General features: G+C 44.3%; 2 long non-coding RNA genes across 2 annotated transcripts in view; one reads left to right on the top strand and one right to left on the bottom strand.

The window, feature by feature from the left end:
• The window catches only part of LOC139059129 (uncharacterized), a 129,737-nt gene that overhangs the window by 21,044 nt on the left and 85,108 nt on the right, over window positions 1–23,585 (top strand). Inside the window, exon 2 of the long non-coding RNA XR_011513943.1 lies at window positions 618–866. This is a non-coding gene — a long non-coding RNA (uncharacterized lncRNA). The remainder of the gene's footprint in view (window positions 1–617; window positions 867–23,585) is intronic.
• Window positions 8,896–23,585, bottom strand: part of LOC135897618 (uncharacterized) — a 40,983-nt gene continuing 26,293 nt past the window's right edge. Inside the window, exons 2-3 of the long non-coding RNA XR_010563101.2 lie at window positions 22,985–23,155; window positions 8,896–9,323 (exon numbers count right to left, since the gene is read on the bottom strand). This is a non-coding gene — a long non-coding RNA (uncharacterized lncRNA). The remainder of the gene's footprint in view (window positions 9,324–22,984; window positions 23,156–23,585) is intronic.

The raw sequence follows: 23,585 nt of genomic DNA, 5'->3' as shown, positions 1-23,585 counted from the left end.
CCCACAGGAGTTGCGTGCCTTGAAAAAGATACTCTCCCTATGTCTTCTGCACTGATTTTAGAAGCTACTACTCTTTTGTGAAACTGTTTACCTACAATGCACAGAATTTGCAATAGAAGAACAATAAAAAAGCACCTGTACAACACGTATGAAAAAGGCATATTGAGTGGCGGCGCTTATAAATGTGGTTTGCCCACAACAATATAAATCCGAACATTGTCACCGGGGAAAGAAGAAAATGGGGTAAAGCCAGTTGGACTCTGGCTCCGTCAGGAGGGATAGGGCTTACAAACCTTCTTGGCCTTAAGAATCCTTGTTCTTGGATAGGTGGGGGTTATTTTGGAGTGCATACGTTCTTCCGGTGGGTCGTTTCAAAGCTGTTTGTCGCTGTGGGCCACTCGTCGTACTTACCGTCGCATGGCCAATGGGCGAGGGCTCCGGTGCGCCTTATGTACCGACAAGAGATAAGATACGGCATGAAGGAAGGTAAGAAGCGGGACTACAGTGCAATGACAATAGAACTTGTGTTCATAACGCTGTTTACGGACGTATACTTTTGTAACAGAGGCAGCCCAGAGCGGCCAGGTTGCACTCAGACCTAACGTATTTTTTTGCAGCTGCCGAAACCGGATTCACGCAACCTGTGACGTGCTATATTACGGCGGCGCCTTCGTTGCTGCTGTAGTGCAGCTATGCTGCATTTGGAACTCAATACCGATGACCGGCGGTGCTATATAGCAAAAGTGCTCGATGAATTGTGGATATTTAAGTGACCCTGGCAATCTTCAGCGTTCATCGAGTGGCATTTCCTCGTTTTGCCCGCGCCACAGGGAACACGTCACCTTCAGCTCATCTGCATTTCGAAGGTTGGTCACAGTTTCTTTGAACGTCTTTAGTTAAAATTCATAGTTCTGCGTCGCCCTTGACAGACACGTCGTGCAATTGTGCTTTCCGACTGCCTTTCGCTGGAAGTTTAATTTTAATTACAGGCCCAGGATGCAAACTATTGCGTTAAACGTAGGGCAATCGAAAGGCCAAAATTCTGACTGCGAATTCAACTGGTCATTCCATAGCGCTTCGTTGCAAGACTTGGCGAGCTGCAATGAATATAATCAAGCTTTATTATCCCTGTTACACGCTGCTTTTGATGTCTGTGCAGCTTGAATGTTGTCCTGCCCAGCTTTGTAGTGCTGAACAGTTCTCAAACAACAGGTCAAAGATGGCGTCAGAAAGCAAAGGTGACGCAGTGCAGCTACAAGTGAAGCGATGATTAGCAAAGTAGATCAAGAAATTTTAACTTGGTTTGTGGCAAACAGTTTAAGTCTCTAATTGTGTCCTGCCCTGAAAAAGAAATCATATTGAAGGCAACATTGCCTTCCTTGCAGATGATTTGTAATAGATATCGCAGATCACGAAAGCACCTCACCGCTCAGGAGTCCGCGATTCTGCTGAAGATTTGACAAGAAGTGTTGACTATTGGCAGAAGGCTGGCCCGGATGTTAATGTTGCCAAGCTTGATTAGGACATACAGAGTGAGAGTAATCGCTCACTGAACGTTGACATTCCGGCATTGCCGGAAGTCATAAGAGCATGGCCGAACTAAATGATAGAGCAGCCAAGCTGCATCTCAGTAGGGGTGAATTTAAATCGCACATCTTTCCGTAGGTCACCAACCAGGTCAGGGACGAGTCCCGCTGTCATAATTCGGCTAGCGCAAAAAGTGTTCGCGGTTCGTCACTGGTAGAAGGGCAGAAATTCCCAGATTCGAGGTCATTACTCAGTTTTCTTCCAGATTGTGTGTGAAAAAAAGAAAAAGAAACTAAGCTTGAAACTCTCGCAAGACACTTGTGTAGCCTTCTTTTTCAGCAGTGGGATGCGATGCTAATAGTAATAATCATATTAAAGGATAACGTTATTCTCACACATTCACTTTAGAAGTGAAGGTTGCTTTTAGGGGTAGTCAGAGCTGAATTGTTGCCGTAACTACGATGTTGAGAGCACAGGCGGTCTGCGAATGAACTGTGTTGTTTAGTCCATGAGGAAGTACGATGCCAGGGGAACTCTACAACATTCTTCTTAGCGGCGATGTTCCAACACAACTACTGAAGTCTGTCGGTATCAGGCTATGCTAGATAGTCACACTCGTTATGGCTGCGTGAGCACTCCACACGTTCAAAAAGTAGTGGTGATGACGTGAGGCATGATTTCTACGACAATAAACTTCATTAAAATTGGTTTACCTAGTCTGGTAGAAAACATATTTCGTCAGTCATTTAATTTCTAACCTTTTGAAATTATTTTTGATGGAGCTGTCTTTAGCACATGACATAAAGTGATTGAGGAATACAAACAATGCTGTCTTCAACTTTTTATGTTTGTTGTGTTGAATGGATTCCGTTGCTGCTACAGCTTATTGTTGCGTCTTCTTCGACGTTGGTGGCTATGTATTCCAGAGACCTTGTTATGAGTTTCCCGTACGTAAGCCTGATCTTCGCCTAGTTTTACGTGCAACTCGGGCTTGCACTGCTTCCACAACTACAGATTTACTGCAGTTGATACATATCGTCATGCTTAACTGCAGTGTCCTGTTTGATATTCGTGGTAATTTGACTTGGAAGAAGTATCCTCCTGGCAGCTGGGTTTCCTCACCAGCACGCAGACGCCAGTGCAGCGGTGTCCTGCAATTTAGCGATGATATATTCTCAATAATCGTGGAGTTAATATGTTATGAGAAATAGTGTTCCGACGCTTTACTTCCATTATGTGGCGACATCCAACAGTAGCTGTGCAATACACTTCGTTCACTTTATCGAATTGTTGTGCCTTTTTGTGTGTGACATCCATTCGAAGATTTAGTTTCTTCATTATGAAGCGCTCTCTGGTCGGTTGGCCGTAGTGTTATGCAGAACCTTCTTGCTCGTTGTTCGACTTTGCGGTTTTGTGGTAGAGTATTTTGCGTTTGCTTCGTGTTTCTTTCTAATTTCAGAAACCCTCCTTTGCTTTCAGCGGTTTGTCTGGCGTTTCGGCAACATTTGACTGTCGCAGTCGAATTGGACCCGCACTTTTACATGCATTCTCAAGTAGTGCGAGCATTTCTTCTTATTTAAAATGTATGAGCGTTTCTTAATGAAACCTCCTAGAAGGGAATCAAGGTTTGAAGGCTGCGTTCGATCTTTGATTCAGGTCCTTTCTGGCTCTCAGATTAACCGGGTTCAGCGTCGAATGGTATCTTTTGATGCACGAGCATGACACAGTGACACTAGAGCAGTTACAAATTCATGAAATGGCTCATGTCGGACGCTGAACTGATCAATCAATTCTTTTGTGTATACCATTCATACCGGAGTCAATTGTGTCCACCTGGCTATATTTACGCTCTTCCAAAAGAAGTTAAAGCTAATCAAAATGCAGATGCTGCTCCTGTCTTCAGGGTTACAAGAGAATCCATGGTCGACCATGGAATCGCATCGCTTTTCGTCGATGATTGGACGTCATGAGAGGGAATGCGCACGAGTCAATATCCAGTGCTTCGATCGCAACGTAGTGGAAGGTGCGAACTCCATTCCGAATATTTTTCGTCTTGGCTTCAAATATTCCTACTGTAGACGATTATTTGCCGGTTACTTTGCGGCTAAGTCTTCTGCCGCCGTCCTTCAATACGAAGCTACTCTGGCTTACCCTACGGGGCAGAACTTTTAGGTTCATCCAAGTTTAACACTCCAGAAACGTTAGCCTTGGGATAGTGGCGTAGTATGTTAAAGATGTCCGAAACAGGAGATTCACTGGTGGTCCCGGTGGCATATGCATTCGATGCCTAATTCATATCGCATTTCAACGTATCGGACTGTAACCGTGGCTGCGAACGCACCTCTTGCACTTTTTCGCGAAGTGAGCCGGTGTCAGTCACCGAAAACAATGCCTCTTCTTCTTTAGCCGAGCCTTGTTTTCTTCGGAGTGGACGTTTTCACTGAGATATAAGTTAAGAACTCAAAACCCAATTTGGATTGGCCATTCGTCCGTCCATCCATCCGTCGCTAATTGATACGTCATTCATAACTTTGCCTTATTTCATGAGGAGGAGCATTCTATTTTTTGGTTATATGTAGATCTAGACTTGCGGGGATTTCCGGCAAAAACTGTGCACCTGTGCCACTTTTGAGCAGCTTGTAAGAAAACTAATATCCATAGGTATGTCGTTCAGTGCGTCATCATTCGAAGCGCAGTGCGAGACGGTCCAACAAGACGACACGAACAGTGAAGCAAAACAGGACGCAAACCCGTAGCTTCTGAGGCCACCCAGCCCGCATAACAGCGCCGACACACATGTTCAATTGGCGTATTTTCGATAAACATCCGGGAGATTGCTAAGCTTATCGGGGCAAGAAAAGTCTGCACTATCAGAACCCTAACCTGAGCTATCCTTTCCAGCCGCTTATACTCATAAGCCGAGAACCCAGTACAGATGGCGTGGCTGTATATCGGTACTGGGATCATCTTGCGCAGTTTTTTGAAGGCATCGTGTAACCTAGGCACGGTCACATTAAATGGCATCGTGTATGGATTTTACCATGCGGCAGGAGCTTCTATTGCATTCAAGTTACTGAATATTGCCTAACTTCGCCTACAGTGTGCAGCCACTAAAAATGAGAGTACAAAGCGGTGACGTTGTCCTGTTTGCCTCATAGTCATAAAATGAGAAATTATTGAACGTTGTATCACACAATCGCACGCTATGGTAACGTTAAGAAATATAGAAATTGAAAAATCATATATGCGCTGTGGTTCATTGTTAATTACCAAGTAGATGACATTAACTTTGGCACGCAAACATTGCTGAAAGTCGGTCATGAATGCTCGAAGAGCCTTCTGATTCTCAAGTCAACATGTTAGTCGGAGACAGGCATGCTTCTGCATCAGTATCGCTACACATGAAGTCGGGGATAGCGGTAGATAAGTTGTCAGGTCGGTCCTGTGTTTCACCGGCGAAACGCTTTCCCCCTTTTATAACAAAGATACGTTTCGTGAGTTTCGGACGTAATTAAAATAAGTTAAAGGGCTGAATCAGTTGCTCAAGCAAGGTGGAAATCATTTCGCTGGCAATGTCATTGGGGTCAAGGGCCGAAGTCAACAGAGAGAGGTTATGGTCGACAGTAGTTCTCAGCATAAAATGTGTGTCCATGGCAGATAAAATAGGAAGTGGAAGGAAGAAAAGCATTATGAGTATATAGGTAGCCATCCCCAAAGTCATCGGCTAGGGATGACATGGCCTTACTTTTTAACAGGGTAAGAGCAGCTTAGGCGTAAGGGGCTTAGGTGTGCTTTCAAGACGTTACTATAAGCCTAAGCCATATTCTTGACAAAGAAATAAAAGAGCTCAACTTTGCATAAAAGACTGTCCATTGTAGCTCCTACTTCGCCTGCGTATAGCCAAAGTGAGCCTGTAGTCTTGAATGAATCCTCATTCTTCCTCATAAGCTGCCTTTCTGGCCTATTAAGTGCACCGCACAACTTACGAACCTTCAAGTCCGGTGTAGGGAAGCGTGTTCGACGCTTGGAGCATGGTAGTTAAGGTGCTCCCTGTGCTTACAGAAGTACCACATTGTGCATATATTCAATGAGAGTTACCACACGCCACGCATGCTGTCAGCTCCGATGTCGTGGAAATTTCTGCGGTCAGGATGCAGCTGGGGTATAAAAAAATTCGTGTTGCATCTGTGTATGCGTACCCCTCTAAAAAAAAGGTCAAATTGAGAAATTTCTGCGGTATCATTTTCCAGTGTCATGCATTATTGTAGAAATCTGAATACACAACACACATCGCAGCGTGACAAGACTTCGAATGCCGTGGACGTTGACAGCAATCGATAGCAAATGACGGAAATGTGACGTTTTATTTGCCCCCCTGCGTCTAGAAGTATCATTGATTTGACTTTGCACTCGAGTGATGTTAAGGTGACCGGGTGGGTAGAGACCAGATGTGTAGAGGCTATTTGTTTATCTTCATTAGTAGCGTTCGCTGTAATTTTAATGGAGTTAAACTTAATCAAGGGCTCATTCATTCACCTTCTGTTTAGCATATAACGTGTATACCGCATGTAATATCTTGTTGCGACTGTAGATGCATTGTCCCGCCGCTATCGTCTTGGTATCTTGTCACTGTCATCGACGGCTACGTGTCTCGTTGTCGACAACATTGCCATTCCATCACCGTAATTATACCGTGGTCCTAGTGCCATTGTCACCATGCCACCGCCATGACCGTCGTCGTACCGCTACCACTGTTATTGACTTATTTTCGGCGTTGCTCCGAGTTGAGGGTGTTCACACAGGTTTGTGAAAGAGAAAGAGAACATGGCGAGAAACGGTAGGGATGTGGACCAGACAAGCTTCCGTTTTGATCCTTTCCACGAGGAATCAATGCAAAGGAAGCAGGAAAAGAACAAAAAAAAATAGAGTGAATACTGCGTAAGCGCTGGAGGATGCGCATGTTGTATGCACACGGTGCGCTTGAAACACTGAAATTGCGTACGTATACCTGGATTAATAACCAACTGTCGCAGTATATAAGCTCAGAGCCTGGGAAGCTGCAGAAGTCTGATAGGTCTTTGTTTGGCAGTCGGCGGTGTCGTGCAGCGCTGGACAGTACAGAGATGTCCTTGAGTTGCCCATATCTGCATGACGTACTGCATCGAAAGGGCGCCAGCTGGTGTTTGATGGTCATTGTTGGCCGAGTGGGCTCTCTGTGGTGTCACGAGCTCGAGACTGAACACTACATGTTCACATGTAGTGTTCATGTAGTGCCACATGTTCGCGATACTCAATATCCAGGCGGCAATAATTCCTTGAAATTCATGTGCCGCTCATTGTTTCATGGACTTGTCGATGCAATACTCGCCTACATGAGTTGATAGTACCTGAAGGCCATAGCCTGAGTGAGCAGTACTTCAATTGGTCCCGTGCCATATTGTTGGGCGTCACCTTCACCAGTATTTATTCCCTAATCGCAATCGTTAACAGCGTCGCATGCAATTCTTCCGCCTCTCATGAAACGTCACAGCACCTTCTGTGCCACTTCCCATCCTTCAGCGCTCAATGAAGTACTCTGCAAGCGAGTTACGGCTGATCTCAACCACTCTAGAAAGAAAATGGTGTGGGCCTTGACCGAAGCACTCAGGCATCTGCAAGGCCCCAAAAGCCCTTTTGTGCTTTTTGAAGGCGACTGAATTGCCCATCCAGCTGTGACCATCAGTGAACAGGCACTACGAATATGTACATACTGACTTTTTCTTTCTGCTTTGTCATACCTTTCTTTTTTCTATATTTCCTCCTTAACCCTTTTCTATGTGTAGGATAGCGAACAGGGTACAGCCTTTGCTAATCTCCCTGCCTTTCCTTTTCCTTCACCTATATATATACGTATATATTCCTGGTCATAAAGCTTCCAAAGCCTTGTGCTTTCAGATTTCAAATCGATGGCCGATCTTAACTGGTCTAGAATCTTTTTTTACAATGGTTTGGATATCACAAAATCTATTTCAAAGAATTCCAGAATGTTGCATTCATCGTTTGCCGGCAGTCCGCACACTGCAGACGCAGCCAATCATGTTTGAAAACTCACCACTTTAATGCGCTCTCAGCCAATGGTTCGTATTTAGGGCATATTGAAATTAGCTTCAGAATTCAAGTCACTCATGGCGATCTCCGTCAAATACGGCTAGCTCGAGTTTCGGCAACTTCGTTCGGCAGAAAAAGAGTTAGCGGTAGATGACGCTTTCGAAGCAATTCGATGGAGCTAGCCGCTTGGCTGTTCCCTGGGAGTGGTTGCGGAGCTGTGGTGCGACTGCGAACACTAGGCGGCTGAGCATGATCGTATCGGAAGTTTTTCCAACAAGGTCGCCAGAGGTACCAGTGCAGAATTCCTCGTTCACTTTCTGCATTTGCTGGAAAAGACACCCGATTCTCTTCAAGGCAAGGAAACCTCGCAATCCAACCTGGAAGCCAAACTTCCGCGTTCGTCTGGGGCACGTCCAGCTTTGCTCTTGTGTAGCGTGGCCATTCGCCGTAGCTTCCTTTCCAGGGAGGTCATGTTATCGGAGGGAAGTTCGCGGAAGTAGCAGCCGTCGGATTAGTTGCGGTGGTCCTGCACGCCGACGTATCGCGTATTTGTGCGACCAGTTGCGGGATTCGTGCAACGTGAAATAAACTTTCATCGTGAGGTCAGATGCATTTTGTAATGGCAACGACGAAACTACGAATACATGCGATTAGGAGAGCTGCAGGGAGCGATGTTTTTTTTTTAAATTTTTCGGTGTTGTAGTTGAAGTTCATGTTTAATGTAAGCGTTATGTGGTACATAGAAACTTTGGCCACATTACGGAGCCCAACGAAAATGTTAAATCTCATAAAATATGTAAAAAAAAGAAATCAACTTCCTACGAGTTCATTTAGCCATATATCGTGTCTTACCTTGAAAACACTCCCTTACATTTGGCATTTTGACCGCAGAGTTTTCTGAAAACGAAGAAATACATCACGAAGTTCCAAAAGAATCGCTATGCCATGCTTAGGCAGATAGTTTTCATGCCTTCATGTAGAGCTTCGTGTCGGCATACAACGAGCACATTCGCACACAGAAAATGCTCAAATTATTATAAAACCATCGTTGTCCGTTGAGCTACATGAATAGCTTAGAGATAGAAATGCAATGCGCATTTCTGCGAGCTTGCAAGCGCTCGCAGGACCGTGGCCCCTCACACATTGTGCTTCATCCTTGCGGTTTATTGAGCGCTAACGTGGTGCTGCAATTCTCTCTCTCTCTCTCTCTATATATATATATATATTTATATATATATATATATATATATATATATATATATATATATATATGTAGTTGAAGTAACGAAGGGGCACACTCATGAAAATTGCACGTTCAATGACGTAACGTTTCGGCCGTGGCACGGCTTTCGCCCGAATACAGCAGCATTCTGACGAAGGTTAAAGGTTAAACCATTGAACATGCACTTTTAGTAAGTGTGCCCCATAGTTTCTTTGACTACCTATGCACCGGACCTACATAACTTTTCCTTAAATTATATATAATGTCTATCAGGAATGCTCTATCTTACTTATTGTGCTCATGAATGTATTCTGCGAGCTGTTAATTTTGCCACGTCAAAACACTCAAAAGCAACGAAGCAAGCACAGTACACTTGGATCTTCGTCCCATGAATGCGGTGACCCCGTTGCACTACAGACGACGGCGAAAATACATCGTTCGTCTCCTGGAGAGTCACTGCCGGCCACAGCTAGAGCCGATGTTCGCTCTGTAATATAAAACAATTGCACAATAGGTATGAAAAAGCAAATTTTGAAGCCATAAATGAAGAATTATGCACTTTTTTTGCCGTCTTTGAAACCTCATTCAATGAACGATCTGTTCAAGACAAGTGGGAACTGTTTAGAAATAAAATGAATTAACTAGCAAGCAAGTATATTCCGAAACTAACATTCCGTGCGGATCATCAGAATCCCTGGTTCAATAACAATTTAAAAAGGTTGGAAAATGAGAAAAAAAGACTTTTTTGTAGTGCCAAGTTTAAACCAAACCCAACTTCATGGGATAAATATTACGCCGCTGAGAGTGAATACTTACGTGCTGTCCGCAATGCCAAATGGTCTTTTTTCAATAATGACTTACCTAAAATGTTAACAGACAACCCCAAGAAATTTTGGAAAGTTGTTAACCCAAGTAACACACGCACTGTAACTCTTGTTGATGATATGGGTGAAATCGTGCCTGAAACTGAGTGCGCACTCATATTTAACAACGCATTTTCGTCAGTATTTTCTAATGATAATAACGTACCATTGACTAATGTCCCCTGCAACATAGTTTCTAGCATGCCGAGCGTGGTGTTTTATCCTGATGGTGTTTTGCGCATAATTGAAAACCTTAAACTTTCATCTTCAGCAGGTATAGATGGTATAAACTCTAAACTGCTAAAAAATACAAAATATATTTCTTCATCATTTTTGTGTCTTAAATTCTCGCAGTCACTTTCTACAGGTTCCATGCCTCACGACTGGAAGGTGGGGAAGGTCATTCCCATCTACAATTCTGGTAATAAGAACACACCGCTAAATTATCGACCCATCTCTCTAACTAGTCTCCCTTGCAAAATCATGGAACACGTCATCTACTCCCTGATCATAAATAATTTGGACGCGAATCAATTTTTTCATTCGGCACAGCATGGGTTCCGCAAGGGTTTCTCTACCGAAACGCAACTAGCTCTATTTCTACACGACTTACATGTAAACCTTGACTCTAACCAATAAACTGACGCTATTTTTCTGGACTATGAAAAGGCCTTTGACAAAGTTTCTCACCGCCACTTACTACTAAAGCTTTCTTCTTGAACTTACACAGTGACGTACTCAAATGGCTCGAAGCATTCCTAACTGATCGCCACCAATTCGTTTCTGTAAATGACAAATCATCCACTCTTCTCCCTGTAACTTCCGGAGTCCCTCAGGGATCAGTTCTCGGTCCTCTTCTTTCTTAAATTTATATTAACGATTTACCCCAACACGTATCTTGTAAGATACGAATTTTCGCCGATGACTGCGTGATTTACCATTCAGTTTCTAATGCTACTGACGAAAACACCTTACAACAAAGTCTTAACAACGTGCAGTCCTGGAGTGAAAATTGGCTGATGACTCTTAATCCCAACAAATGTAAACATTTATCTTCTACCCGTCGCCGTAACCCTTTCCTGTCCTCTTATACTATAGTAAACGTTCCCTTAGAATCAGTAGAATCATTTAAGTACTTGGGCGTCACACTTTCTCGTGATCTCAGTTGGGGTACGCATATTTCCAACATACTTTCATCAGCTAACAGAACTTTTGGCTTCATGAGACGACACTTGCGTGACGCCCCGCAAAACGTAAAACTACTAGCTTTCAAATCCGTTATCAGACCGAAAGTCAAATACGCATCAGTCATCTGGAATCCATATCAAGTCTATCTAGTTAACGAGCTCGAGTCCTTTCAAAACCGCGTCGTCAGATACATCCATTCCTCATACTCATACGACGTAAGCGTATCATCCTTAAAAGCAAAATCTGATCTACAGCCCCTTGCACGTCGCCGTGCTACTGCTAGCCTTTGCCTCTTTCATAAGTTTTTTTACAGTACCTTATTTCACGAGCCATATATCACACCACCCGCACGCATATCTCTACGAACTGGGCACCCATTACAAGTCTTACGCCCACGCTCCCACACAACTACATTTTCCTCGTCTTTTTTTTCCCGCACAGCATCAGATTGGAACGCCCTTCCCCACTACGTAGCTGCAATCACTTGCCCGACATCGTTTCTCGAAAATGTGTCCTTGTTGGCTAATCAATAACCTGCTTTTTCACGTGTTATTATTTCTGTTTTTTTGCACTTGCGAAAATGTAGCTCCCATGTACAATTTTTTCTGTATACCTGTGTTTATATTTGCATATTCAACTGTACCCACCCCTTATGTAATACCCCTAGCAAAGGGGTCTTTAAGGAAATAAAACTGAACTGAACTGAACTGAACTGATGCGATGTGATGGAAAGCGTCTGCAGTATATTCATTAACAGGCTTGCACTCAATACCAGAGTGTATGCGCCGCGCCGATCGCCCATATTTATCTTCCGTTCTGAGGTATTTGCTTGCTATTAAAACAATGCTCTACCTCTATATATATCTAAAATAGCACGTTATCACATAGTATCCTGTAAAAAACTCACAGTATCAAATAGTTCTGTTGGACAATGGCTAATCGCGCATGTGACAAATACTTGTTCCTGCAAATGTCACGATTGAGTGCAAGAGAACAACGGAAGCCAAAATCTGGCAATTACGGAAATGGTGTCAAGGTATGGATCCTCTTGCAGCGAAGATATGCGAGATGCTTCTTATGCTCAACGATTTGCGGCGCTATTCTGATTTAGCGTCGAAATACGGTAGCGCCGCAGTTCTTGTTTCTCGCGAATACCCTCTTTTTTTTTGAAAAATCTACGACAGCGTACGAACCGGTAAAAGGAAGTCTGGCATAGTGAAAAAAATTTGGCTCCCTTTGATATAAACAGTGCTGAGAGGCCTCCATCGCAAGTATCATTCACAGCTATAATTTGCTCTGACGTCTGTCATCTTCATCATATTCGATTTATTCGCCTGACGCGAATGATGTAGAATTTTATGGAAGGCACGCGGGTCCGAACGATTAGTCTGGAACATTCGACGACTGCTCTATAAAATCCGACGCGCTTGACCCGCTGATCAGATTTTCGACGATCGCCGACTGTGTTCGCCGCTTTCGTTGTGCTATAAGTGTAGCCTGTTTTGTGGGCACAGGTTCGCCCAATAAAAGCTAGTTTTGTATTCCACCGTACTGCTTCTTTCTTCGCCGTCACTACCACGTGACAGTATTGATCAACCAAGTAGGCAAGGAGCTGAACAAAAGGGGTTTTCAAGTGGCCGACTTTTTTTCGACCTTCGAAGCCCACCTTAGGTCAGCGAATTTCCTCGCCTGCTCAACTTTTACCTTTCCTTTGTGATCCACCATGTTTGTATACTGGAGCGCCATGATTACTTGTTCTAGGCGTTAGATGGCCTATCCAACTGTACGTCGTCTTTTTCTCTGGTACTAAACATCGCATATTTCCGATGTATGCGTAATCTTTCTTAGCGTCTTTTTGTTTTAACATCCCACCTACTGCCTTCCGTTTCACCTGTCCTTGCGCCTTCCTCTCACTCTTCAAAAGTTTCTTTCCTTTTTAGCAGTCGAGTTTCCGCCGTTAGGTTAGGACTGGCAAAATACAATGCATACCGTAATATCAACGGCCATCGCCACTTATTCCCCGCACTTCGCATTATTTGACACGATTTGAAGTAAATAAAGCGTGAAATGAGTAAAGTAGGAACGGGCAAAATTGTAGAGTGATCGATAACCGGTGTGCTCCGTAAAGATATCCTAGCGGAGCTTCTTTACCGTATTTCGCTGGTACCTGTGATTTCGTGAGAAACATCGACAATGTGAGATCACACACTATAAAGTAAAGATACAGCTCTATAGTGAAACTTAAAATACGTCGTTCTGCCTCTGTAATGTGTTCCAAGTGTGCACGAGCAACTTATGTAAATAAGTTAGCCCGTGTGTCCTGCTTGTCTTTACCGTAGCGGGCGCTTCTTCGTCGCATGTTGTGATTTTTGTTTTATAGAAGTGTAGTGGGCGACGTCTCAGGTATATAGAATTACAAGGGATATTTCAGTTTTCAGTATTTCAAGGGATATGTATTTTATTGGTCGAATAACACGAACAGTTAAGGACACCTGTTTATATCGTTTAATTCAGTCTTTATAATGATCTTCCTGCGTTTCTCGTTTTTTCCCACGTTGTATTCTTATTCAATTACTGTCTGTTTACAGCCATTGGCGAAAGTTCAACTATCTTCTATTCTAATATCGCACTATTAGGTGTAGCAAATACTAGAGAACGAATGAATACAAGTTATTATATTAGTCATAGGCTTATTTACTGGGAGGATGGGGAAGCAGGAGGGGCCACTGGCATCACCCCTTCCCCCCTGTCCGAAGTGGGGGATCAAGACATGCCATTTGTCTCCCACATTTGAAAGCGGGCACTTCGGGTTGCATGCCGGAAAGTCCAACAAAACTACAGTTGCAACTAAATTTTATTTCTTAATAGATTGGTCACGTGCTTAATGCCTTTCTTTACTACGTATATCCTGCTTGGGCAACGAGTACTGGATTTTCCGCCTCCTCGGGACGCGTTGCAGCGGATGTCGCGTGGGATTTGCCTTATGCCCGCTCGCGTTGCGGAGGAGGCCTGGCTCTGGGCAGCTGCCACCCTAACAAATGTCACTGGTTCTACTTGAACCATGCTTAGTTTGTTGGCACCACTATATCCGTATTTTAAAACACAGTCAGCTTTCTGTATTTAACCTGTGGGGAGGGAAAGGTCCCGATAAAGTGCATAAGAGTGGCTTGTTGCGCTAGCTGGTACATGGTCATACTATTAGAGAATGCCAGCAAACTTGAAAAAGGGAAAGAAAATCGAGAGGCAGACATAGAAAAAGCGACAGGAAGGCGGCTAGACTAACTGTTGAAACTTATTCGTGAAAACGATGTCCCGCCAAGTCCGTATTGAACATGCGCAAGGCACAACATATTATATACACGGTAAACACTTTATGCACGGCGATATTGGTAAAGAAATTCAAGATTTTTCTTGATTAGGAACACCAATTGCGCCCTTACAAACTTTTCGGGGCCAAATTTATAGATGTGTTAGGCTTCAGTCAACTCTGTTTCCTGCTGATTTAAGAAAGAGCTTGAATTTCTTAATCAGTGTCGCCACCTATAGATACTTCAAGTGTTAGAGTGTGTGATATGGCCGCTATCAGCTATGCATGCCAGTTTGCCGACATAACTGTAGGTTACCACAGGTTTATATTTCGTGGAAGGGGGAGGGGAGTTAAGGTAAGTGCAACGTAAGACATAATTTTTACATTCCTAGTTAGTTTTACAGTCTTGTTAGAAGCATTGCAAATAATTACTGAGCAAAAGTCCCCCCACCCCCTCACCCTATTTTCATGTGCCACAAGACGTTCCTCGTTGGTTTCAGCGGTATCCTCAGTGAACTAAACAACATACTTTGTTTGTGTTTAGAAAAAATAAAGGGTGCGTGAAAGACCATATTTGGGTAAACTTCAAACACCGGGGACTAATGAGGACATTCGCAGTAAAATACACATGCAAGCGAGCCGGAGCTTTATGAATGCGTTTACGAATAAATAAGGATTTATCCCACTGCCCTGGGAAAACTGCGAACTCAACGAATATAGAATCTAGCGGAAATTGAGGATGAAGGAGGGAGCGAGGGAGGGGAGGGTGGGACACCATAGCAAGCGTTACGGCGAATTAACATGTGTGTTGACGAATAACTGGCTTTTTAGAAATTTCTAGTACTAAATGCTCCAAAGCGTCACATGCAGGCAAGGTTTCTCACGGAAAGGGCAACATTTTAATGTACGCCGTACAATTATAAGAAACTGAAACCTTTATTTCAACTGTTCCAAAGAAACTGTTTCGATGGAAATTGTAATTCTCTTAGATCGTACACATCTGCTGTCTTTTTATTCTAGTGAATTATTGAAAGTCATTTATGTTGATTGTACTTTGCGTATAACCTCGATAATGCTGTTACCTAAAGTAGCGATGTGCTGTACACTTTTACACCAAGTACGCTTCTTTGTTTAATTGTTGAGGCAGTTTGTAGCAAATGTGAATTTTTTATGTTAGCTGTACTACTCTTACTAGGCGGGACCAGCGACCTCTGTCAGCCACGTTTTGCCTTTTGCCCCTGCACCATCATGAGATTTCATATAGTTCAAATAAATAAACAGAAATTCAAATAACATATACATATACAGAAAGAGCGAGAGGGTCAGATTGTTTGTGGCTTGTCCTCCCACTTGAGAAATTGTTAGCATGCCACTGATTATTGCTTCGTCTAGCTCACGCAAATGTAGTTTGAACTATCAAAGCCGGAGTTGTGAGAAACACCGCTGCCCACGAGCTCTGGATTGAACACGGCTTTGAAGGGAAAGCTTTCATGACTCTTACATGGCACTCCTCATGGATTTATCCAGCTTCCATTCATTATACTGTCGTTCATGGGGACAACAGCGTGCCTTGCCGCCCAATTACTTTGGCTGGGGACATACGAGTCTCATTTCGCGGAATAGTCGCCTATGAACCTAATGTTCTGTGCAACTTTCGGCTTGTACCAAATTCATAAAATAAAAGAAAGACACTTATTCGTATCTAAATTGCTTTTGCGGAAGCATTCACACTATAAACACCAAAAAGGCGCAGTCAAACTGTTGATTCAGTTTATTTTGTGACTAACAGATTTGGGGCTCACACAATATGTTGTAACACATGACCATGTCGCTACAGACAGACTAGACGTCAACCAAACAGGTCAGACCCCCCTTATACTAAGTGTCAAGTTCTTTTGAGGCAGCTCACAAAACAAAAATCACCACCAATCCACTCCTGTGACAGTGATTTGCCAGAGAAGCTGTATATATTTTGCGCCTAATGTAGGGTAACTTGTTAAACACCGATACCATGATGTGCGACCATGACGAACATTGCTCCTCAATGTGAGGTATGACACAGACATACAAATAAATGCAGTTTATAAAGCCTTTATTACTTCGAAATGACTGCTATAACTGATTCGTGGTAGCTGCAATACACACTGGTGTTTTCCGTTCTCATTGAAGAAGTGTTTTTTGGCCAATGTTAAATCAATGTATCGTTGTAGTAAATAAGGCCAAAATCTACCACAAAGTGGGTGAACCACTGCCGTGTTTCAGGTTTGGGATATCTACGTTAAAACCTCTAGAAACGACAACCGGCTAGGGATTGGCGGTAGTGTACGTTGATTAACACAGAAGTGTGCGCTCGACTTGGTGAACCATGTGGTTTGATGGCTTCTTGTTCTTGCATTTCGTATAGAAACAAAAATTGCGCTGTATGTTCGTTTCACGCCTCTGACTTATCGTGGTATGAGCCATTGCTCCTGGCCCTGTACAGCCACCGGGATTGGCCCACCTTGGGTTTTCTGTCGACGTTACGGACGCGAAAAGATTCCGGGACCCTAGCCGTAGACAGTGTCGCTGTGAAAATCGTGTTCGCACATGAACCTCTCCGTGCAAAAAATTTATTATATCAGCTATTTATTGTGTAAGCAGGCCATGTTCATGACCGTGGGGTATATTGGTAGGGATCGCAACAATTTTTTTTTTGCTTTAGTCGAGTCGTAATGAGTCGCAACACACACACGCGCACACGCGCACGCACACGCACACGCGCCCAGTAGCAGCAAGCAGCAACAGCAGAAAGCAAGCAGCAGCATAGTGGCGCATACTTCAAGTTGAGAAAACAGACTAGCATCCGTGTGCTGCCATCACGTGACACTTGCCATCTTAACATTACGAGAGTGTGTACAATCCATTCAGTAAGGGATCAAAGAACGTTTTAACTATAACTTCCCACTGAGGTATCTTGTCAGCACTGATATGTTGGGATTGTTATCCGTTAAAGTTGTTTTATAAATGTTGCTGCATGATTGGTAAGGCACCGTTTAAGGCTTATAATTGTGCGTCCAGGCCTGTAGTGACGACTAATGTGGTAAACTAATATATATCAGAGGCTGCTGGCACTAAATGCTTTGACTTTCCAGTTAAGTTTCACCTTCGGTTTGTAGCTATAAAAACTAGCGGAAGTCGCTTCAGATTACGCTGAACAGCACAGCATTTCGTGGTATGCAGAGGAGCAGGTGTGTGCTGGTTGCGACACAGCACATCTGCTTCAGAAGCGAAGCTTTGAGCAGGCAGTATGTAACAAACATCCTGCGTGTTTGTTACATGATGTTTTGTTTTGCCCGAAAGTGAAGTTACGTCTAGGAGAGCTCGCCAAAGCCTGGTACTTACTGTGTGCGCCGGGTGTGTTCGCTTATTGTGTCGCTGTGTTTTTCGCCGGACAGGGTGTAGTGATGAAGCAAAACCGTTCTCAGAGTAAATGAGAAAAGCACACGCGGATGAAACAAACCTACGAGTGTCTCAATAGAAAAGATTTGCGAAAGCAACCTCGAACGCAAAGAAACGTTGCTGCCAGCTCAGCCCACCAACGATCGTTGGCAGCAGTGTGATAAAATAGCCGAGCCACCAGCAGCGTCGTTCGAGCGTTGTGTGGCACCGTTGATTTATTGCTGTCCACCAATGCTAGCAATCAGTAAGTAACATGTGCTGCTTGATCGAATGTAATTGAATTAGTAGTGGTTGGGCATTTGGCAGCAGTGTTTGTTTCCTTAATGTCAGCCCCAGTACTAATATAAAATCATGACTGTTAAACTGGTGCCCTTAAAAACGAGCTTGGCATAAATTGCCGTCGCTGTGTAGCTTTGTGCTCTTTGCTCACTGCATGCGCCAGCTGTAGAACGCCTACTACTGTGGCACTATCACGCATAAGGTGTGCTCCCAGCGCTCGAGATGCTTTCCCACAACACAGCTCCGCGCTGCATTTTGATTCTCGTGATTTGTTGCTACTAAAGATTCCTATGACAGTGAAGGTAACGGGTCGAATATAGAAAAAGAAAAACGTACTACAAAGTAGGCACGTCAGCTTGTTAATCGACTCCTAATAGCGCTACCCGCGTCTGTGTGTAAATGTGCGTGCGTGCTTTCTTGCGTGTCAACGTATGTTTTTTTTTTAATTTGCCCCTTTTTATAGTTTACATCTTAGTTTTCGCGGTCGCATTTGTGAGTATGCGTGCGAATATGTGAGTGCTTCCATGTGTGTTAGTTTATTCTTATTTCAGTCCTTTCATTTTTGCGTATGTTTATGCTATGCTTTCAGCCTCATCTTTCTTCACGATTTCATTAACTCGTCTCATTCAAAGCACTATGTCTTGTGAATAGCTGGGCTGGCTTCCTCGATCTAATTAAAACCTTTCTCTTTCGTCTACCTTGTTTTCTCAATCTCAGGAGGAGGAGGAGAAACATTTGTTAAAAGAAATGAAAGGAGAAGCAGGTGTCAGCTTGCGTTGTTTTCTCCTACTATTCTGACCTTGCTTCTTGTGTTGTTGCCACAGTGTGATGAATTAACTTACACTAAAGAAAGTTTTATCAGCTATGACAATAGAAAAGTCGACAGATACATTACATTAAAAGGATCATGTGGCGTGCACAATAACTTCGCCTTCATTTATGTACCAGCGCATGCGCTTGCTTTGCCAGAAGTACAGATGGAAGGGTGCCTTATGGCGAAACCGCACCTTGCTATTCTGTTACTTTTTTTCACGCTTCCAATCTTACTAAGCAGATGGTTTCGCTGCCCATCACATATGGTGGCACACATATATAGCATTGTGCAGTGGGCTGCAATTTCCTGTCTTTAGGCTTTCATCATTACAATAGCATTTTTCATTGAAAGGAGTCCAGCGAAACTTTGCTCTGGGAACTTTTGCAACGTTCTCCGTATATTGCTTCACCAATTTCACTGTCTGAATGTGGCCGTCAGTTTATCTACGGCTTTTCAAGTGCCCAAAGTACCTCACTAAAAACGTTTTACTTTACTGAGCATTTCTCGGTTGAAAACAAAAACGACAAAACAATGATAGCAAAGTCATTCAGGTTAATAATTGTGCTTGAATTCACGCTGTTCCCGAGCCGGATAAATTAATTAAGGATTGTCTATAACAGTACTGTGACTTGAAGTGCAGACTGCTTACGGTGCCTTTGAAGCATGCCCTGGCTACTGCTATTTCGCCATGGGGCCCATCAAACTTGACGGTGGCTGGCCGGATGAGCATTTTGGGCCTCATTAAGCTAATGCTGTTTTACATTTGTCCTCTTACGCACATTACTTGTCTGAGCCAGATCAATAAAATAAGCAATGCAAACACATGAATGTGCTTTGGCGTGCACACTGTTAGCAGTGGCTGTCAATTTCATGTTGACGACTGTTATTTCACCTACACTGGCTATGAAATGACTGCGATTTGAAGTGCACACTACTAACGGTACCTTTCAAGTGTGCCCTGACTACTGCTATTTCACCATGGAGCCCGTCGAACTTGACAATGGCTGCGCGAATGAGCATTCTAGGTCCTATAATCTTAATAAGGGTTGCGTCTGCATTGAGATTTGCCAACATTTAAGCAAGTTTTCATGCCAATTCTTAAAGTGAGCCCGATGTGTACAGGACGTTGCTTATCAGAACTGACCTTCGATTAAAAGCAATATCCTGTCAAATGTACCGCGTATGTACTTGAGAGGTCGGGGGATGGATGATTCGCTATCGAGTACCCACCGACAAAATTTTGGTAGCATTATTAAGGGCCGTCGGTTCATCATAATAAGCCGTTATGCTTTGTCTAGAGGTTCAATGCCCGACAGCTCGAAGTTGGAGTCACTTTCTTCAGTGTTATCTTCGCCCACTTGGATGACGATGGGTTGAATGGGCTCACTCCAAGACGCGTCAATTCTGAACTTTGCTCTAGGCCCTTCATGAGCTGAATGTTCTTCCTCCAGTCTCCGGCCATTATGTGCTTGATTTTCGCTTTTAAGGTGTTTTCGACCGTGGTCAGCTTGAAGTCTCTGTTGTCGGAACTGGTGCCATTTTTGACCTTGGCCTACACATGCCCAACGGGATTAAATTCGCAGTGGTACGGTGGTATCCTCAGTGCAATGTAAGCCGCCCTTTCAGCTGCGCTGCCTACGTTGTAGCTCAGAAAGCGTGACTTCACAGATGCCACCCGCTCAAGCAGCTGCTTCTTTACCATCCTTTCACTGTAGGTGATGTTCTTGCTCTTGAGCCATTCCTGTATTTTTTGCCATCTTCCAGGCCATCATCAGCAATTTCTCTTCTCGCCAGCTATGGTACGGCGCATTGTCCATAACGATGCTACGAGCTGGTAACTTCAGCAGAATGTCATTGAACCATCCCTTGAAGCGATTTCCGTGCATTTCTTCGTGATAGTTGCCTCTCTTTTGGCCTCGGATTACATCCAAGCAACCCTCGACGAAGCCATTCTGATTTCCGATGTGCGCAGGATCAGGCGCTGCCCTTTCGCGAGTGTCGTTTTAGACCCGTAGACAAGCCATTGGCTCGAGCGCACATCCATCCACGCTTCTGGCCCACGGTATCTGTCCACAAAATCGACCGTGTATGTCCCGCCGTCAGCCATGTCTCGTCCAGGAAGATCTTTCGGCCTTCCGCCTGGTAGCGCTGCGCGTCACGAAAGTAGCGATTCCGTCAGTCAGCGATGTCATGCAGATCAATAAGTAGTGAGTTGCAGCTTCTCTTTTCGTACTTCTAGCCAATTTTGCCAAGCAGATGACGCACAGTATACCGCTTCAGTTATGGGAGATCGATACGCTTGAGGAACTCGTTAGTTATCTTCTCGACCATAGGTATCTCGTTGCCGCGAAAGCTATCGTGCACACAAGACCTCAGCGTGCACAACGTGATGCTGTCACACTTCGCGCTTGATCCTTTTTGCATTTTGTGGGCGCTATCGCGAGGGCATCGAAACTTTGCCACCTGAAAAATGAGAAGCCTTAACTTCCTCCTTCAGCTTGAAACTGTCCTTTCGCTCCCAACGAGCATCTCAGCGACAAACATGCCCGTGTCCTCCACCCTACGTTCAGGCTCCCTGTTACGCCAATACGTGTAGAAGTGGATGCTCAAGTTGCATGATTCGCTGTTCAGGATGTGGCCGAGGCTCGTTGGTGGTGCGAACAGCTAGGTGACACAAGGTTCGTTCGGCAACAAGGGATCGCGTTCCGATGTCAGCTATAGCTTGGCTTCATGGTGGAAAACTCGCACGGAACGCCGTGTGCGAAATCACGAGATTGCAGATTTGCAAAAGAAAAGAACATGAAAAGAAAGAAAAATAAAAAAACTATTTTATTTTTTATGCAAGCTTGGGAAAACACAAAACAAAAAATATAAATCCTATGCTATTTAAAACCAAGAGACGAGTATCCGTGTATTTATTTTAAAACGATGAATGAAGCATTTTGCACATTTCCCGCCTCGACCGTCTTCTCGCCTCAGATTGGTGATGGATTCGATAAATGCATTGTTCTTTTCTTTAAGTACTCGTGAAATAGCAACCGATTCATCTGAAGCTCAGAAAATGACAAGTAAACCAGCGCAAAATCCACGCAGCGCAGCTCTTTCTACTTTTGACCTCTGCAACGAAGATACAAAAGTTCATTGATGGGTTTTAACGTCGCAATACCATTTTCTGATTATGACGGAGCCCCGCAGGGGCGTCTGCATCAGCAGGCGTTTGGTGTATTGCGACACCACATACCCGAGCACACGAGGTTGGCCCCTCTCGCGCCTCAGCGTGTGTGGCTTTGCGGTGTTCTGGGAAAAAGGGATACTGAGAGTTGAGCCGACGCTGAGTGTTTGGACGGTTATGGTCCCTCGCCGAAGAAAGTAAGAATGCACCTCTTTGGCCTCTGCTTCACGTAGACGTTACCCCCGGACTGACGCTCCCGGGGCAAATCGGCAGTCACCGTTTCTTCCACTCTTCCTCCACGCGCCTTTTCTTTACTCTTTTCTTTCATACTGGTACTGTCTTGTATCTCTTATTCACTTCTAATGTTCATAGGTGGCACAGGTTAACTTTGTGTGGCTAATGTACTTTGGATATGTCGTATTAGGTTATAGTCTTGATGTACAGCTTGCGTAGGCAGAACTTGCTCGAAAGTTCCTCTCTCGCCCCCTCGTTGGGCTTCATGGTGTGAGGCTGGCACCGTGGCTAAACAACATAATTTTTACAAAGCTCCTCCTTTCCCCCAAAATGATCGCCCCTCTTGTAAAAGAGGGCGGACCATAGCAGCTGATTTTTTCAGCATATAAATGGAACCTTCCCAAAATGCCATGTAGTACATAGTCAAGCAGAAGAAAAGCCAGCAAGAATCTTGTACCCATTCACAGTATCCAAGTCTTTGACAGAAGCCCTAGGTGCTGGCTACAAGCTTTCCATAATCTGCAGTGGCAATTTGCAGCTCGAAGTTCGAGACAATGTACAGTACTCAAAACTGTCAAACATTGCCTACATTGGGGACATCCCTGTCTCCGCCACATCCCACCGATCCCTCAACACTGTCCGCGGTGTAATATCAGAAATCGATTTCGTACACCGAACAGAAAAGAAATGCTTGAAGGGCTCACCGACCAAGATGTCATTGACATTTACCGGATCAAATTGCGGAAGGACAACTAGGAAATCGGCACAAAGCACTTGATACAACAGCAACACACTCCCTGATTCAATAGAAGTCGGCTACTTGAAATTAGATTTAAGACCGTACATTCCTTACCGCCTCAGATGCTTCAATTGTCAAAGGTTCGGCCATGGCTCAAAGAGTTGCCGAGGCCGCAAAACTTGCACGAAATGTGCTTCGAAGGAATATGTTTCCGAAAGCTGACGGTGCGACACATTGCGTAAACTGTGAAAGAGAACATGCCGCATATACCAGGGCTTGTCCGTCCTGGAAGAAAGAAAAAAAGAAATCATTACGTTGAAAACCAAAGAGAACATTTCATTCAGATAAGCAAGAAGGCATATCGCGCCAACAAATACATTCTCCTTCAGTGGAAGAAACAAGCTCGCCTATGTGGTGCGACTTCACGTAGCACCACACCAGCCTGCGGTGCCTCCTCAGGCCACGGTTACCGTTCCTTCGGCAGAGCCACCCACGCCCCAGGCAGAGACAGTGCAAGCTGTCCAGCCACCTGCCAAACAGGGTCCGCCGGCCCTTCAGTCAGCCGCTCACAAGGCTCCTCTCCAATGGGACAGGCCTGAAGTACACACACCTACGGTTTCGCGGAGCTCCAGCGCCTCAGGAGAGGCCATGGAGACTACTAGTTCGCCCCCGCTACCAGAAAGGCACAACTCTCACGAAAAAAAAGCACACAACA

Source organism: Dermacentor albipictus, chromosome 4, assembly GCF_038994185.2.
Source record: "Dermacentor albipictus isolate Rhodes 1998 colony chromosome 4, USDA_Dalb.pri_finalv2, whole genome shotgun sequence".
Classification (NCBI taxonomy): domain Eukaryota; kingdom Metazoa; phylum Arthropoda; class Arachnida; order Ixodida; family Ixodidae; genus Dermacentor; species Dermacentor albipictus.
This window is presented reverse-complemented; position numbering and strand designations above follow the sequence as displayed.